Below are 20385 nucleotides of genomic sequence, written 5' to 3' on the forward strand. Positions count from 1 at the left end.
GTTCACAGGTGGCCTGGCAGGTTGCTGATCCACAGGGGTGGGTCTCAACACATTTGGGTCGTTGACTGTACCCGGAAAGTTCCAATATGTGGTGAAATACACTGCCTGGCCTTACAGAGCAAAAGGGGACGATGTACATGAAAGATGTTCATGCTTCTTCTTAAGGGGGGTTAGAGTCGTGGGGGGGGGGTTGCTCTGTAAGATAACATTTCTTCTGATGTTTCTGACGCTGTTCCGATCCTGGGATGTCACTTGGAATAGGATTTTCGGTGCTGCTACGTGACATACACCGCTGAAAACCAAAGGAGGCTGGTGAGCTCCAAAGCCTTCAGGAATGCGTTCTTCTTCCGGCCTCAAAAAAATCGCTGAACTATTTTCGAAATTCCTTGAACTCGTGGAATTCCCGAACAGGGTAGGAAACAGGTAAGACATTGGAAAAACTACATTGCTCTCAGTCATTCAATATTTAAAATGTATAAAAAATGTGTAAAGTAATCGTCTTTTATAGGCAAGTGAAAATCATGAGTAAAGATAAGTAAACTAAAATAAAATAAACTGCCCAATAAGTGATATAAATTATAAAACAAAGTTTGAATGAAGGCTAAATAAATAAAAGGCGGAAAATGTCATTTGACGCCTTAACACTGGAACACCATTAAAATGAAAATATGACTTCATCAAAAGTAATATATGTATATATTGACTAAATTATATATATAGCCCCTGGCTTCTCCCAAGATATAAAATAATGTGCAATATAAAACTAAAGTTATGATATATCACTAAATGCCCTGTGTTGGGACATGATCAATATATGGTACAATGAAATAAACGAAAATATCTAGAATTAAATATTGATAAATACATAAAAGTAATATGTAGATGGTATAAAATATATCCCCTGGTATCAGAAAAATAACACGACGAAATCCATTAATATCATGTAAGAAGTGTCAAAGCATTGTAAAAATGAGGAACTGACGAAAAAAATAATTAACCCAAAATTTGGTAACGTCACAACCGTTGAAACGGACCTAGCCACAAGTAAATTCGGGATCACTAAGATATAATAAAAGACTAAATGACATGGCTCCAATGACGTTGAGATCATTAAATTACGAAAGATACATAAAAATGGATGAATAAATCAAGGCGACATAGTGACGCATTGTTAACGCTCACTAGTCAAGGTTTGTTTGCGCTTGCATACGCCTGACGTATAGCATAAATAAACAGTTAAAATGAAGTTCCAAATTAGTAATATGATAATAGTAACGGGAAAATGGGACAAAAATATTTCATGAAATTTGGGTTCGTTCGCGATTGACTGATTTAATTTCTCCATGGCCAGTCGAAAGTCAGTCCAATCAGGAAGAATTACATTTGAAAAATTTACAGAGGTATTAAAAAGGGGAGAAATTGCTCGAATAGCTATTTCTGTATCTAAAACTCTACGAGTGTTGATGATTTCATCATCAAAAATCAATTGATCAAAATTCTTATAATTACAGAAAAAGGATGTTCCTTCAGACACTGTTATTGTTTTGTGTGTATTTAAATTGCCGTTTAAAGTTTGTGATTGGAGGAATTTGCCTGTCCCGGAAACTATCACTCCTGTTCGAGTGCGAACTTTCGTGAGGTGGCCCCCCGACGTTGGATTTTATTTCTGTGGAGCAGGAAATAGTGGAATTATGAAATAGAATATTTGTTAAGCATTTTATATTATCGGGAATTGAAAGTTCCGTATGAATACAAACGTAAATAAAGGAATTAAACTTACAATGACTGTCAAGAATCTCCACGATTTGGGTTTGACCATTATGTTCCATTTTATATGATAATTGGGGAACCTTAACCCGGAACCATTTATTATCAACAAAAGTGCCAACATTTATAGTCCGATAAACGGGAGAAATAGCGTTACGAAGTAAATTGGGAGTTTCTAACAAAATATGAAAAGAATGAGTGGATAAGTCATAATTGACAAGGTATACATTGGTTAAAGCGTAAAAGAGACCAAGATCCGTCATATACAGGGTGTCCTTAAAATCAGAATGAAGACTGAGAAAAACACGGAGCCAATCGGGAGAAATCATATGATAAGACAGTTTATTCATCGATAGATCGGTTACCATAAAATCAATACGGGTAAATAATTCTGACGCGTGCAAAAGTGCCATTAGGTGCCTTTCTTCCGTATAAATGTCACAAAATTTCGAAACTAAATCCGCTTTAAGAGCAATAAGAGAACGTTTGAAGATTACCAAAATGTTATTAACAACTCGGAAAGTCTGGATTTCGTCTTTCTTCATTTCCTGTAGTTCTGCCTGAATCTGATCTTGATTATGTTTTAGAGCTTGAACAGAAGAGCTAAGGTGATGAAGTGAAAAGGAGTTATAAATTGAAAGGCCTGCCGAAAATAAATTCATTAAATTAAAAAAATCGATCTTTTCCCTCGAGTGCTCCCAGATACATTTTTCCACACCCCATGGCAATTCGGCAGGCTATCGCTGGTTTTAAAACGACAAGGGAGGTAAAGTGAAATTTCGCGTAAGTATTGCTGAATACGATCATGGGTATCATTTTGAATAGCTGGCCACTTAACACAGCCTGAGTGGTTATCAGTCCGAATGTTAATATCAATATGAATATTAGTAGTATAAAAGTATATACTACTGGGACGAGAAAGTATGAGCCCCCCTCAGGCAGATTTGGCTACACTTAAAACTAGCTCAACATGCCCATATGAGCTTTTTGCTCAAGTGTGGAACCCTGTCTAATCCATGATTTTTGTAAAAATGCCCTCGGGAATTTCCCGTGAAAGTATGACCCCCCTCAGATTGATTTGGCTACACTTACAAAAGCTACATCTGTGAGATTGTTGTCCATAAGCTTGTCAAAAATATGCCCCTCTTGAAATTGTTTTGGATACACTTAAAACTAAGCCAAAAAGCCACCCACACCCACCCACACCCACCCACACCCACACATATTTACTTCTGGTTTAAGTTCAATTGAACACCAGCCTCAACTTGCATATCTAGTACTAAGACAATGTAATATGCAGAGACCCTCTAGAATTGCTCTGTGACTCTCTCATTTCTTACATCATAAATATATGATTTTTCACCTACAAGAATAACACTACATATGGTGTCATCAGGAAGTGTATCATGGAATTCACAGATGATTTTAATGTTTGTCCTGTCATTAACCACAACTTGTTTCCTTTTTGAAGTGTTGATGACAAACATGGGTCTCTGTGCTTTGAATTCATCTGGTGTGTAATACATGTCAGTATTGCCAGTAGTGACCCTTTTGTATGCTGTAAATGCTTCATATAATTTGAGGAAATCATCCTTGGACATTTTTAAATTATAATTTTCTCTAGGGAACACCTCATTTCTGCCATTTTTAAGATAAATGTTCTTGATGTTGCAGTTATCAAATTTACTTGAATTTTTTTCCTGGTTATTGTGTCTTCCAGTCTGAAACAGTACCACCACAAAATCTGGCATGTCATATTGTATACTGGAGAATGAGTTTGTAGCATAAAATTCATAATAGGCACCAGTGGCAGGCTTCTGTACACATTGATATGTATAAAATTGTAAAGGCACCTGTGGATTTTTTAGGACATCAGCTTTGTATTTAAGAGCATAACTGGCTTCATATTCAACAACTGGCATTCTTAGCTCCATAGTCTGAATAAGGCACTTGCCCTCATCAGGTAGGGTATTAGGCAGAGCTTCCCCGGTAGAGTTTAATGTACTGTACCTCATCAAAGCATTATTATCATTGGCAGCTCTTCTAAATGTGATTCTTAAACCACCCTTCCACATAATATCTTTGTAATCTGAGAAGAATCCTGGCAACAGGCGCATGGGGAACAGCACTGTGTGGCTTTTAGATAATATTTTATCACCAGCCTCAAATCCACCTATTTTGTAGTAAGAAGCCTCGGTCTTGGATAATTTTAGTGTGGCCAAAGCTGTAGAGGTAATGCCAGGGTAATCCACTCTGTTTATAACAACACCATGTTTTCTGATCTCAATTTCAGAGAACAGATGTGGCACAAAATTATCCACCAATCTTATGTTTGAATTTGCCGGATAATCTGTACCATCGAGCTTTACAACATCAAATTTGATGTATAGATCTGTTCTGTGGGGGTGTATAAAGCCATCCCCTACATCAAGATCAACCTCAATCTCTGTGTTGGGTTGATTTAAATTTGCAAAGGTCCTCCTGTTTGGGGGGAATGATTGTAACTCATAACTCTCAATATTTTCCATTTTTTTTGTATGAATTTTTATTTAAATATTAATTTCTATGATTGCAGTTGTTGTGGCTCCAGCAAAATCAACTAATTCTTCTTTTTCATTAGTGACCATCAACTCAATATTATCTATTCTATTATGGCACACAGGAAAATATAATTTTGGGGATGGAGTGTAGATGATTGGCTCCATAAATTCAGAGTTAGGTTTGAATGTTGCCATGATGCCAGTTTGTTTGTGAGTGCCTATGCCATTTGATTTGGTGATCATACCCTCGGCCACATTACAGTGAATATTTAGAGTTTCTATGGCTAAGAATTTAGGTATATTAATAGCAGTGTGTTTAATGGCTGGTTCAAGTTTTGTGTTGTTCTCAAATCCTATTAGTTCTCCTATAGTACCCAGATCCACTGTTTCTGTAGCAGACACAATCCCTACTCTGTGAGTGACAGAATTTTGAGTTAAAACTATACCTCTGGGTAATTGAGCATTTAGAGTAGATAGATTATATTGCCCTGGAGTGATAACAATTTTTTGATCACCAACTGCAATTGTGTTGTTGTGGTGTGTAATATTAGGGATCAAGTACATGCCATAAAATGCTCTGAGAGCTATTGTTTTGGGATACACTATATCATCATGTAATTTGAGTTTCAATATTGAATTTTGGCTGGTGAGATGGAATACCCCCATGATGTTTTAAATACCACAAGGCCTTTTGAAAATCTTCAATTGATGGTTTATTTATTTGAGACATATATCTAAGAACAGATAAACACAAATGTCCACAATTAACATCTTTGAAATTTTGAACACGGGCATTATTGTAATAAAGATTAGCTGATTTTAGATATTTTATTAAATTTTCAGGTGGAACACCTCCAAATGAATCCAACACAAAAGCCTCATCTTTTAAATATTTAAGATAACAGATCCAGTGAGTGCCCTGATTTTTGTACTTATCCAAATTAACTATGCCACACTCTTTGTTGAGTGCTTGTTCTGGTAAAGAATCGGACATGTACACACCTCTAAAATGTTTGATGCCCAGTGGCTTGATTAAAGCTTCAATATCTTGGTTTGTAAGCGGCTCTTGTTTTTTTTAAACTTATTCATGGCTCTCTTAACACCTTTGCCTTGTTTCTCCATGGCCAGGTTATGGCGCTTCAATTCATCTAATTCTGCTTTATTTTTTTTGGCATCTATTACTGTTTTTGCTATGGCAGCTGATCCCCCAGCCAAGCTCCCCACAGCCCCAAGTGCTGCTAAGATGGCCGGGATAGTAAATATAAAGCCACCCACATGTGATTTTTTTCTAGATTGCTGTAATTTTTTTAATTGGGGGGTACTAAGCAACAATTTCATACCATGGCCCTTTGCAAGACAAGAGCTTTTTTTCTTGCGCTGCTTTTTGGTTAAAAGGCTATCAATAGTTTTAAGAGATTTAAGACCTGCATAGGGTATTTGATACATAACACCCTTGGCCTTCATTGTAGGTTTATTATAGACATATTCACAGCCCCCACCCCAGTTTTTGTTTGGTGTTCATAGCTATGGTGGTTCCCAATGCTGCTATTCTTTCACTTAAAGAAGCATCTTTGCTTACAAATCTACCAAATGCAGCCTCTTCTAATTTCTTGTCTGCAACATGTCTCTTGTCAAGATCAGTATGTGTGTTGTATGCTATGTCATGGTCTCTACAAGCAGCATCAAGGGGATTAACACCAGGATCACCTCTGTTTAATCTATGGTCCAATTTTGTGCCTGGACCACAATACTGATAGCCTGGAATGTGTAGTTCAATTGGCAGCTTGTTTATAATGTCATTAACCAACCCCCGACCCTCAGAAATATTGCAAAATTTAGGTGGTAGAGTATTAATAATTTTTATGAGATATCTAATCCCCTTAGTGTCATTCACTATAAAATTAGACAATTTTGTGCTTATCATGTCCATAATTCCAACCTTTTCATTGTAAAAATTGTGGTTGCCAGCATTTTCCTCCCCAGCTATCACCAATAACCTATCTACAAGTTTCCTGACATCATCAACCCACACAAATTCTTTAGGCAGGGTGTTGTATTGTTTGATTCCACTACCTGTCTTGATTTGTGACCATATGGGCTTGATTAAGTTGTTGTATTTTGCTCCACTGCTAGACTTGACTCTTTTTTGTGTAGGATCATTGTTCTGGTATAGAGCATCTGATTTTATTAATATTTCCTTGTAGTGCTCATAGTCTTGATCTGTATAGCTGCCAGGCCTTTTCCGAGTCATCAGTTCCCACAATCCAGGTGTTCCGAGATACTTAACAAAACCACCTCTTTCTCCAAGATGAGATTCTGAATATACAATTATATCATCTCCCATAAATGTTACTCTGAAATTGCCAATTCTATGTATGATGCTACCATCACGCTCTGTGTCAGCATATAAGCCAAAGACCTCATCTTTGTTGTCTTTAGGTGTGCTTAAATATTTTTGAGCAAGAAGACCCAATTCAATAGGATCCTGAGTAGCTTCAATTCTAAGAGGAGCATCAGGACTAGGTGTATGAATACTAGAAAGTGGGGTGATTGGATAATCTAATAAGTTCCTAGCAGCTACAGGTACAAGCTCTGTGATCAAATTTTGATTTTGCTCTGTAACAGTTTTGATATTTTTACCTAATTCACTAATAGCATCAATAATAGGTTGTTCTGTTTGCATGTGTTTTTCATAGATTCCTCGGTTCTCTGATTTCCATCCCTTAAATCTTTTTACAAGATAATCTCTTAATTTAAGATCATCAATGATTGGCCTTTTCATGCTTATTTATATATGTTTCAATGTCTAGAAAATTGTTGATTTTATTTCTGTATTTGCCACTATTGGGTTTCCTTGTCATATCAATTGTGACAAACCCATAACTGTCCTGATTCCAGCACCTACTGCAAAACTTGGAAAAATCAACACCTACATATTCATCATGTATGTGTTTGAGGTTGGTATGATCTTGATGAAACACACATATAAAATTGCTGTTGTCTCGGATCAGCTGCTTCGGTATTTTAGAAAAAGTCTGTGCAAGGTAGAAGCAATCAATGTTTTTGTGCCGCCCCTGTGTAAAAAAATTTCTAACCTTGTTTTGATTATCCAGTATAATGTCATCAAACACAACAACAGAATTATCGAGACATTCATGGAGTGGCTTAACATCTGATTCAAAAGTGGCTATATCCAGTCCATCATATAGCTTCATCAGCTGCTGATATTTTAATTGTTCCAAGCTCTTAGAGAAGACATACAAGTGCCTGTTTTTCCAGTCTAACCAGTTGGGTGCAATAAAAAATTATCAATCATTAGTGTAGTTTTACCACAAGCCAATGGCCCAACAATAAGACATCTAATATTATCAGGCAGCAGCATTCCATTTCTCTTATTCTGCTGTTCAGGCTCTGGCAGCCTCTTTATAACATCCCAGGTGCTCATAGTATCACTTTGTCTGCATCGATCCAGCTGTGTTCTGGGAGTCCTAGCCATTTGACAAGTATCCTGTTGCCTTTTCTGCGGATGATTTTTTCTATGAGATATGTGTCAGGCTGCTTAGTTTTGCTGAGTTCTTCTTCATAGAATCTGCCTTTGAGAATTTCTCCTCGGTGGTCTTTTATTATATATGTGTTAAGGGTCCCAGGTTTAACTTGAACCACTGTAAATAATTCAGTGCTCCAGTTTCTTGTAAAGCCTCTTTTGAATAAGTGCTTATATTTGCTGATTCTTACTTGATCACCTACCTTGTATTTGGCTTCTCTTGTTGTTGGCTGGTATCTAGGATAATAAACAGTGCTGATCAATTTTTGCTCATCAGATGAAGTTACTTCAGAGGGTTTCATGTTGATTGTGGAATGGACAGAGTTGTTATATTTATGTAGAAGTTCTGGAAGAATATTAAGCCATTTATAATTACCTTGAAGTGTAAATTGTTTATACATAAGATTTTTTAGGGTTTTGTTGAATCTCTCTACAATTGAGGCTTTGAGATCACTGTAACTCGAGTAATGTTTTATTGACTGGCTTTTAATAAATTGTTGGAACACAGAATTATAAAATTCTTTGCCATTATCTGTTTGCAAATAGCGCGGTGATCTTCCACTCTGATTGATGATTGTCCTGAAGGCTTCTGTAACACATTTTCCAGTCTTGGATTTGAGTGGCACAGCCCAGGCAAATTTTGAAAATGTGTCTATTACAGTGAGTAGATACTTGTAGCCCTTGTTGATTTTGTCTAAGTTTTTCAGCTGTCCACTTGTCATCTCAATCAAGTCGCTCTGCCATAAATCATCTATGCCTTTTGTGACTACTGGCAGTCTCTTATAATTATGTCCGGCTTGTCTGTGTAATTCATCAACAATAATTTGTCTAGACATAATATGAAAACAAGAATATTGCAACTATGGGGTGTTCAGCAGCTGATACTACAGGATTTTCTAAATATAATTTGTGTCCTATTTGTATATGAAATTCCAGAGAGCCATCATCTTCAGCATAAGATGTTTCTAATGTATTGGGATCTGAAAAATCCTCTAACTCTACACTGGTGATTTTTGGTTTGTTGTCAGCATTTGTTATTGATAAGGTGGGGTAGTGGTGTGCCTGTGGTTGTAGCCAATATTTAATCTTGATTGGTCTAAGTGTGCCCCCAACAAAAAACTGGTAATAAAATTGTGCAGGGGACAGCATATATATATTTTGCCACCTGGTGTAAATGGTGAATCATATTCTTTGTTGGGGATACTGTACAATTCAAGAATTACTGTTTGTTTAGAATTCTCAATTATGCCAGTTATTTTTTTTTCTGCTGTAAGCAATCTACTTGTTACAGATTCAAGGTGCTCATTGATACTCCTAACAACATCATCATGGCCTGGCTTGATCTTTATGTCCACAACAAATTTCTTGTATTGTTGCACAATCTCTTGTAGTTGGGTGGCCAAAACAGACAGAGCATTTGCTTGATTGGATTCCATGGTCCCTAGCTGTTGCTTGATATTAGCTACAATTTGCTGTAAATTTTCAACAACTGCCAATTTTGAATTTTGAGCAGTAAGATCATGGACTTGTCTTCTGATATCCTCAAACAGGGCATGCAGTTCATTAACATGTTGATTAGTTGGTAGAGTGGCCACTGTCTGAGTAAGTTGTTTGATCTCTGTCTAGATATTCTTGATATCTTCTGATTTCAATATGCGATTCACAGCTCTCTTAATATTTTTAAGTTCCTGTGATGTAGGCAAATTTGATACAGTATTCTGCAAAGATTCAAGTGCCAATTTTACATCATTTAATTCAGAAGCATCAACCACACCACGCATAGCATCTTGAAGCAGGGATATATCTGCCTGAGTAGGTGTTGATTGTTGTAAAATTTCAAGTTTTGTTTGGATATCATCGATCAACTGATGAAAATGAGATAGCTCAGATTCAGTGTTGAGGTTTTCAAGTTTGGTGATCTGTTGCTGGACACTGACAAGGGTGTCTACAATACCAGGCAAGCGGGATTCTAGAGATTCTTGTACATTTGTCAAATCACTTTGTACTGCTGCTATGGTACCTTCAAGATGGGTTATGGTACTCTGATTTTTTCCAAAATCTTCATATGTTTCAAGTTGCAGCTTGATGTTGGCAACACTCCGAGTTATTGCACTCAGAGCATCAGAAGATGGCAAGTTGTTCATAAAATTTTCAAGTGTCTCAATTTTTTCTTTAACCTCGGCTATGGCATTGTTCAGAGGGTCCAGATTAGGTATCTGGAGTGATTGAATCTGTTCCTTTAGAGTGGAAATCACTAGATCAAAATCTTCTTGTGATTTTATGCTTTTGACAATTGTTTGGAGCTGTGTCTGGGCATTATTTATCTGCTCTTCCAATTGTTGTTTCAATTGCTCAGAGTTGGTGGCCTGGGTCTTAAATTTGGTTTGAAGAGCTGTTACAGCCTCCTTTAAACTTTGAAAATTATCCAATGTTGCCAGGTCAGTATATTTCTGAAGCAGCAATTTGAGTTCTGAGTCAATTTTAGGAAGAGGGTCCATGCATTGTGATTGTAAATTTGTAATTTCTAGTTGAAGACTGGCATTGAGTGTGGTTTGTAAAGCTTGTAAATCACTTCTTAATTTCTTGACTCTGACATCAAGCATCAGAATCTCATCACTGTGATCTTCATGTCTTGTATGGCCAAATATATCATTAGGCATTTTGTTTTAGTGGTTATTTATTATTGAATATCTGATTCTTAATTCTATAAAAAAAGGTATAAGCTTGTCATAGGATCCCGGGACCTCAATATATAAGCAGTCACCAGCAGAAACAGTATATACAGTGCCAGAAATCATGTTTGAGTGCTTAATTCTATAAATATTTCTCCCTATTGAAATCTTGACATTACCCTCGGGGTTGTAATAAATTGTAATTGACCACCTACAGGTAATTGGTAATGATTTAAATTATTGTTAAATATGTACAATATTTTACCTGTTTTATCATCAACATCTGTAAGTATGCTGTTCAGATGAATAATTAATAAACCACTTAGTTTAGATATTATATCAGAAGAGGGTGATGGTGTTGGCAGGTCCATAATAGCCTGTTTTTTGAACCCAAATAAGTTCATTGGCATGTTTATTTAGGTATTTCAAATCATGCTCTGTAATTGGGCATTGATTATCATTTTTCAAATCACAATGACCCCATGGTACAGTATGTATGCCACATGACAAATTACATCTCTTATCATCATGTGGGTCCAGAGCCACTTTTCTTACAATATTGCTAGTCAACAAGTGATCCACATTCTGAATTCTGCATTCTGATGTTCTGATTGAACTCTGTGATTTGAGACAATCTTCATAATCTTCAAATTGGAGCTTTTTGTCAACAGTTACTCTGCCGATGCCCTTGGCCTTTTTGACAACAGCACCACTACATGTTTCAAAACTGTACATCTTGGCCCTTAACCCATCAAATCCTACAATAACATCACCAAGTGTCTCATCTTTTAACTTGCCAGGCACCTTTTTGTTGTGGGGTTGAATCTTTGTATGTTCACTCGTATCAAAATATTCAAGCAATTCAGGCTGTGACATATCTTGATAAACATCTTCTGTCTGAATATCAAGAATAAAACTATCTGTGTCCATGTACATCAGTTTTACACGATCCTTATAAAAAGGCTTGAGCACATCATAATACAATTTTAACATGTGTAATTTGGCCAATTCCAATATCACAGCCCCTACATAAATAGGCTTATCAAACTTAATCTTTGTTTTTTTCGTGTTGAAAAGTGCCATATTTTCATCATAAATTCTTCTATAATTGAAATTAGGCTTTGGAATCAATTTTTTGCTCCGGCTGGGGTCAGTAATTATTTTAACATCAGTATGTTTTCTGACATTTTCTATGGTTTTGCCATACACTGAATTGACCATCAATTTAAACAAAATTTTATCAAATTGGCTCATTGCAGATGTTCGAAGCTCTGTGTTTGTATCAATATATGGCTTCAACCATCTTGAGTGCCTGAACCTCAAAACTTTGCCAACTTTGGTCACTTGAACACCATGATTCATCAGGAACTGGAGGTTTTTATAATATATGACATAACCCTGTTTTGGCTCTAGAGTCATCATTAGCTTCTTCTGTTTAGAGCCAGGTGAACACTTAACCTCAGGAATTGGGGGCAGATCAGAAAATGTGTTGTGTAAATTATCTGGAATTGTCAGATCAACTTCTAAGAACAGGCCATAGTTACTGTCATCAAAATCCTTAAGATCTTTAATATTGAAATCTTCAACCCACTCAAGCCCTACATATGGCAGTTTATCCATCATAGCATAACCATACAGGCTGTTGGCATCTACATACAGTATATTATTTGATGGCAGTGCTGGATCATAATCAGGAATATATTTGTTGTTAGCTCTGGCATATCTCTAAGAGCATTGCACCATCCCTCCTCTTATACATTGCTCCATAAACAGATTCATATCTTGATCTTGGATTAGATCCAATTGCATTTTAGTGTTTAAAAACATTGCAGACCATGCTAGGCCTGGTGCACTGTAAAAATACATTGGATCCAGCTTATAATTTTCTATGGAAGATTTTCTCAATGCCTGAAGTATATCAGCTAAGAGAGTGACATCAAGTTTTAAATATGCCTTGTGATAATCACCAAATGTCTGGCATTTTAAATTGTTCCACATCAACTGGGCATGGTGATAATCATCATCAGTGATTCCAGATCCTCTGAGTTTGCTGTAGAACTGTTGTTGTGGTGGCAGAGAACACTCATCAAATTTTGAAAAATCTGTAATATAATCATATGGGTATACACCCTTCCGCCTAATTAATTTCAGGTCCTGATTTGGAAACAAAGCACATGTGATTTTGAATTGATCATCAGATAATTGACTGGCCAGTGTAGCCAGGCTAGCGGACAGAATTCTGTAGGAATCAAGAAATCTTAAGTGAATAGGAACACCATTAACTTTAATTATCTTGCTAATAGCAATATATTTCTCATTATTTTCTGCTAAAATATTTAAATTCTGCTTGTCAAACCCCTCGTATCTGATCAAATGATGAAAATCATAATTAGATGCACCATGGCAAAATATAGGGATAAATTTTGGTCTCTGGATCTTAATATTACAACTATTACACAGGGCCATTAAGAATTTACCATCTGTATGAGAATGGTGTTTCACCTTGATATTTGTATCTGAAAATTCAGAATCACATACCGGGCATTTTTCTGCATTGTTGAAATCTTCAATCTGTTTCTCTGTTAAAGGCATCATAGGTTTTGATTTTAATAAGATATTAGATGCTATGTCATGGCACTCATTTTCTATTCTATGTGCAAATTTTTTGATGGCATCTGGTCCCATGTATATATATTCTTCACTAACAACACCATCCTGTACAACAACATAATAAAAACTAGAAGGTTCATGTAGCTGGTATGATGTAATTGAAGATTCATCAGGATCTGGGCTGCAGAATGCAAGGGGTTTGAGGTTTGATTCAAAATCACAGACTAAATATGCTGGGTGTTCCAACAAGGCTTCAAATTTTTTAAATTTGGCATTTTCACTTGGACTGGGCATCACCATATGAACAGGTTTATGGTTGCCACAATATTTTAAATGTTCAACTAACTTATTTTTAGCAATTTCTGCATTCACTTCACTAATCCCATTTATTATTTTTTTACCATCAAATACAGTTAAACATCTTCTACACAACTTGAATATTGTATTAGATTTGTCTAGTTGTTTTCTGACTAAAGCTTCAAGACTGTGTATCAAAGTGTAATGATATGTGCCATCCTTTTCAATTAGGAGCAGATCAATCGGGACAGCAGAATCATCATCAAGTGTACTGATTCTGAGAGGTGCTATCAAGCAATTTCCACGGCCAGTAGAACAAATAAAAACATTAATAGATAATTGTTTACCATTGATATCCCTGGCCTTTTTTTCAAATTTATCAATATTCTGAACTGACATTGGATATTCTAAGCCCTCCATTGCATCATCAAAATTGTGTTCATATTGTTTATAATAACTTATTCTCTCTGGATGATCTAAAACTGGAAACAAAGCAGCTAAAATACACCACAGAAAGCATTTCTCATCATTATTTTTTATGTTAACCACAGCTTTTTTGTTTTTGATATTGTCAGGTAAAGACACATATGTAGATCCTTGTAGTGGGCTGAATTCAGAAATATTAATATATAACTTGTGTGGAGATCCACATAGGCTCCATCCTGATTCTTTTGCTGCAAATTCAGAGTGTTTAATATTCAATTGCTCTATCAAACTGCTTATTATTTTGTCTGAATTTGCATTTGAATATATAGCTACAGTTTCTGTTATGTGGGGCTGTGTAAATTTTGTGCCATTTAATTTCTTATATTGTGTAAACAATTTGAGGGACAGCTTATAAGAGCCATTTTGTGCATTTAGAATTGCCTGCACATCAGAATTTATACTGTTCAAAAAATTCTTAATGTCACATCTTGGCTCTGATATAAACCGGTGATCCCTAAGTTGGCCATTAAAACTGCTATGGATGGGTTCATAGCGTGGCTGCTTTGCTGCTCTAGCATTAACAGGTGCTTCATGCTTCCTTTTCAGACCAGATGTAGATGGTTGTGGGGGCAATGTTGATGACTGTGCAGAACAAGTACCCTTATGCTTATAAGTGAAGTATTCCATGCTATATTTTCTTTGGCATTTTGGACATATTTTTGTGGGAGTTCTATATTTGTCTGGATCACAATTTTTTTGGTGCTTGGCCCAATTAGGGCTGGATATATTCTTATTGCATTGATTACAATGTTTTTGATTTGGCATTTTTGTTGTTGGTTTATTATATAAAATTTCTTGGGATTCAATTCAAAATTCTATGCTTAATAAAAAATATCAGTTGGGTTCAGCAGTGTGCTTTGTATACCTACTGTATATACTTAGTGTGTAAATATGTTTGGCTTTGGTATTTTTGTTGTTGGTTTATTATATAACATTTCTTGGGATTCAAATCAAAATTCTATGCTTAATAAAAAATATCAGTTGGGTTCAGTGCAGACAAAAAACTGCATAGCTCTATGTCAATTAGTTCTTGAGATATTAATTATTTTGTATTTAGGAACCACTTTGGCCCATCTTTGGCCCTTCTGCCAAAAATTGGCTTTTACTGCACCAGTGTATACTGTCCCTATGATCTTACTTGGGTTATTCTACCAGACTGTATGCTTCAAGTCTCCTACAATCTGGTAGAGCCTGTTCAGATTCTGCCCCCCACTTGTGGGTTCCACTGCCGATCCAGCAATGGTAACAAACAGCACTGTGCTCTGGCTTATATAGATTTATAGAGCCAATAGAAATCTTGCTTACTTAAACCAATCAGAAAACACCACATCATCACATTATGTCATAACCAACTAATCAGAAAACAACACATGCCTAATAATTTATTGCATAATATTGCACAACATGATGCAATAGAAGTGGACCGGAAGTAAATATGTATGGATGTGGGTGGGTGTGGGTGGGTGAGCATCTTGGCTTAGTTTTAAGTGCTGTGTTCAAAATAAAAATATAGTGGCTGGTAGCTGTATACAAGCCAGCAGAATGCCCTTCTTGTTGTATCCAAGCCCTATTATAATTTTTGTTTCTAGATTCTGTCACTAGTTTTGATCCTAGGACAGTTAAATTTATGGGGGTGACTCTGCATGGCCCCCAGAGCAACATACTGAAATTTAAAAAAAATCGATAATTTTATTTCTGAATTTTTCACTAGTTTTGATCCTAGGCCAGTTATATTTCTGGGGGTGACTCTGCATGCCCCCCAGAGCAACATACTCAAATTTTGAAAAAAAATCGATAATTTTTTGAATTTTGATTATCTCTGGAACCATGAATGCTAGAGACATGGGGCTTGGTGATTTCTCATGGGCATTTCAAAATGCAACTTTTTGATCTCTATAAATTTTTCAAAATATCTTGTTGTTCTCTAGATCTTGAATAACTTGCCTATTTTTCAAGATAGGAGCATGGGGGTTGCATATTTGAAATCTAGAGGCTGTTTAGAAGTTTTGTTAAAAAATCGATAATTTTTTGAATTTGTGTTTTTTTCAAAAACTATCAGTGCTGGAGACTTAAAATTTTGTAGGCATATTCTAGGCATGATTCTCTACATTTTTTGTCTCTATAATTTTCCTGTTATATGCAATATTTAAGCTGTAAATCTCTGATTTATGTCTGTTCTCTAAATAGAATTTTCTGAAAAGTGCAATATTAACAAAATTGTTAATATTTTGAAATCTATGCATGCTCAGACACTCTAGGAGTCAGGTATAGGCTTGTTAGGTCCCACTGAGCAACATACTGAAATTTTGGAAAAAACCAATAATTTTGATTATCTCTGGAACCATGAATGCTAGAGACATGGGGCTTGTTGCTTTAACATGGGCATGCCGAGATGCAACTTTTTGATCTCTATAAATTTTTCAAAATATCTTGCCGTTCTCTAGATCTTGAATAACTTGCCTATTTTTCAAGATAGGAGCATGGGGGTTGCATATTTGAAATCTAGAGGCTGTTTAGAAGTTTTGTTAAAAAATCGATATTTTTTTGAATTTGTGATTTTTTCAAAAACTATCAGTGCTGGAGACTTAAAATTTTGTAGGCATATTCTAGGCATGATTCTCTACATTTTTTGTCTCTATAATTTTCCTGATATATGCAATATTTAAGCTGTAAATGCCTAATTTTTATAAATAGAATTTTTTGAGAAGTGCAATATTAACAGAATTGTTAATATTTTGAAATCTATACATGCTAGGGCACTATAGCAGTCACTATACTTAAGATATCATACAATATCAAGAGGGGCATATTTTTGACAAGCTTATGGACAACAATCTCACAGATGTAGCTTTTGTAAGTGTAGCCAAATCAATCTGAGGGGGGTCATACTTTCACGGGAAATTCCCGAGGGCATTTTTACAAAAATCTTGGATTAGACAGGGTTCCACACTTGAGAAAAAGCTCATATGGGCATGTTGAGCTAGTTTTAAGTGTAAGCAAATCTGCCTGAGGGGGGCTCATACTTTCTCGTCCCAGTCCTATATACTTTTACACTACTAATATTGGCAGTTGTATATATGTAATCGGAAGTGTGAACCATAAGACCTTGTTGTTCGTAAAATAAGCCCAATCCACTTACAAAAATATCCTCATTTTCATTTGCAACTGTATATTGAAAGGTGGGAAGGGTTGTCAGGAATAGAAAAAGACACCTCCAATAAAATTGCGCGATGTCAGCCATGCTTGGTATCTGGAAGGGAGAGAAAAAAATGTTTATGACGTGAACAAATTGATCTAAATAAACTGAGAAAAATGAAAAAAAAACGGTATAGAATACTAACAAAAAATCAAATTAAAATTGCTCAAAGCAAACCATAAACATCTCGGGTAGGAGGTTGCCTTGACCGGTCTGAAACCGTCGGCAAAATAGGGGGGGGGGGGCGCATTTGTCTCTCTTAGGTAAAAATGTAAATTTAAAACTGAAACTAATCTGGGTTATTGATTTAGAAAACATTTCGTGGCTATCACGTTCCTTTCGTATGATATTACTTCAACTAAAGTCTATGACGTGTGGGAAATTAAAATATAAGCACAATTACTCACTATTACCTACTTTACGAAGATTAACACGAAATTAATCTGTAAGAAGTAATTAATTTCATTCGGGAAACTTTTGAAAATTCTGAAGGAACGAGGAAAAAAATCGCATAAATAAGCGCCCTTGAAGAGGCTCTTATTCACACCTCGTTGGGAGGCTAGGAATTTCAGTGCCGAAGCCACTTGAGGAGTGTAAAGTTCATCTACAACAAATTCCGCATCCATCCCGACACTCGACGAAAAGAAAAAAATTGTCATCAAATTCTCTCTCTTGGAGACTGAAATAGGATATGTTTCTTCCGCTAACGCGAATCTGGAAATTTCCGCACGGAAATCTGGCGACTTACATGGAAGGAAAATCTTTGACTTGAGTCTTGCGACTGCACATATCCTGAGTTCGAAGGAACGAAAGGAAAACAACGAATGAATCGTGCTTTCGGTGCAGAGATTAAACTTGCTTGTTTAAACCTATCGTAAGCTGACGGAATGTAAACGTGATTATACATAAGGGGAGGGCTTGATTGATTATACTATGCGCAATACTTCATCGTTATTTAATGAAAAAAATGACAAAGAGTTTTGCCTTAATTTAAACAACCTTTTTAACTTTTATCGCTATTTAGTGATTTAGTGATTTGCGATGCGATTAAATAACCACACGAAATCTGTTGAATAATGCTGAAGAGTGTTTATTTAAACATTAAGGAATGCCGTAACTTGCAATATAAATATCATGATATAAATACACATGAAATTTAAGGTATTTAAAATTCAAAGCTAGAAAACGCAAGAGGAGGAATATTAAGCTATCCTTTAATAAATAGCTGAAGGAGACAATAAATATATGGATAATAACAAAAAAATCTCGTTAATATGTGAAATACTCCACGCCTTGAATACCGCTTACGTCTCGTTCTACTTTTCATTACAAGTTGGCTTACGCCTAACTATGGTGTTTTAACAAACTAAAAGTCATGCAGACTCAGTCATTCTTATGTCATTGCGCTACAATGACAGTGTCATTCCTCTTGATACGGGTACCTCTGTGTACACAATTAATTCGTAGGGGAAGACATAACCTTAAAACTAATGGAAGGGAGCGTCACACTTACTACATTTAGTAGCGGACATCATTGCTCCTCTATTCCTTAAAACATATATATATATAAACACTTGCGCACTCTTTTATATTTCACTACCGGTATTTCTGCGCGTACAACTAAAACACCTATTATTAATCCTTAGCTAGAACATTGAATCAACGAGCGGGTTATACTCTAACCGAATGGTAGCGTCACTCTTACTACTTACGCCAGCGTATAGTAGCGGACATATAATTGCTCCTCTATTCCTAGAAATATAATTAGCGTTTCGTTTTTTCACATATTAACTTTACTTTAGTAAAAAAATATTCCTTAAACAAGGTAAAAATAAAAATGCTCTGCGACTGACTCGTGTATTCTCTCGACTATCTCCTTATCAATTTGCACTACAATTATTAGTACCAAGGCTCCCATCTTCGGGGCGAGGAGATTTCAGTCATTTTAAATTACGAGTGAGTCGACCACTGATCCTTGTGCATTTCAAAACTATACGTGATAAAATTAAATATCCTCCTTGCGATAATCTTTAACAGTTTAACTTAAAACACATAAACACAAACGGCGTTACTTTTCGGATCATTAACAAAGTTACGGTCTGTTTTAAAAATATATATGAAATTGAAACTTTAAAGTACTTTAATTAATTAAAAACACAATTAACTTCAGCAATACTCTCTGCTGTGACCCACTAAGTACACACACCATGGTGAGATTGAGTCGTATCGTTTATAGCCGAAATATCATAAGTCACGCACCAAATTTACGTTAAAAAAAATACCAAATTGTTCAAGAGACTACTGCAAAAACAAGGGTCATCAAAATCAAGTGCCACTTTCAAAATTTAGATAAAATCCTGGGAATTGATGAAAATTTCCCAGGTGGTAGTTTTGTCATAGCCATCAGGGCCTGACCGAAGGTACCGGGTTCGAGCGAACCACGGCGTTACTAGGAGCGGAATGACAAAAACAATTCTGACATGTCACTATTTAACAAATTTCAATTTTCATTTATTTCAGAGTGAAATAAATGAAAAAATTCCGCAACTACACTACGTAGCGATGCCAATCCTTTCAATTTTCATGTCTGTTTAGGAAAACAAGGCATGACGCTTTTCATTTCCAAAAGAACCACGTTGCTCTAATTTTTCATCACATTTCTGTAAAAATGGATGAAAAGCCCACGCATCTCAAACCACGTAGCGTTCCTCTGAACGCGGGGATCTTAAATAGGGATGTAACTTGCCCCTCCCGATTAGTACTAGTTGATGGTAGAGACAGCCCTGAACGGGCAGGTACAACTATCTAACTATTCATTAAAATAGACTCATGATTCGTTTCTAGACTGAAGTGAGCAATGCAAATGGCAGAATGGGTGTAGACTAGCTTACCCTGTTCGGTTTAGAAATAAGACCAGTAGCTCCTGCTTCTCCGATGATTCCAGATTAAAAGACCTCGTGTCGCTCTCATGCGCACCTATTTAAACCCTCGCTTGGCCTCTCGTCACCTCTTGCCAAAGGCCAGTGTTCTTACCATTTCCTGTAGAAAGCTTATCCTACACATTTCTGAGCAAGGAGCTGACAAGGTCTGCCAGGGTCAATATTTCTTAATCGAACAGGGCATGGTACGAAATAAATCAATGAAAATAAATAAAGATAAGACAAGAATTGTGAGAATATCCAGAAAAGAGAAACCATGCATAATAGAGTTTGAAAACGAAGAACTGGAACAAGTTAAGAGTTTTAAATACCTCGGAGTCACCATCAACAGCAA

Source organism: Lepisma saccharinum, chromosome 2 (genome assembly GCF_977018435.1).
Source record: "Lepisma saccharinum chromosome 2, izLepSacc3.1, whole genome shotgun sequence".
NCBI lineage: Eukaryota > Metazoa > Arthropoda > Insecta > Zygentoma > Lepismatidae > Lepisma > Lepisma saccharinum.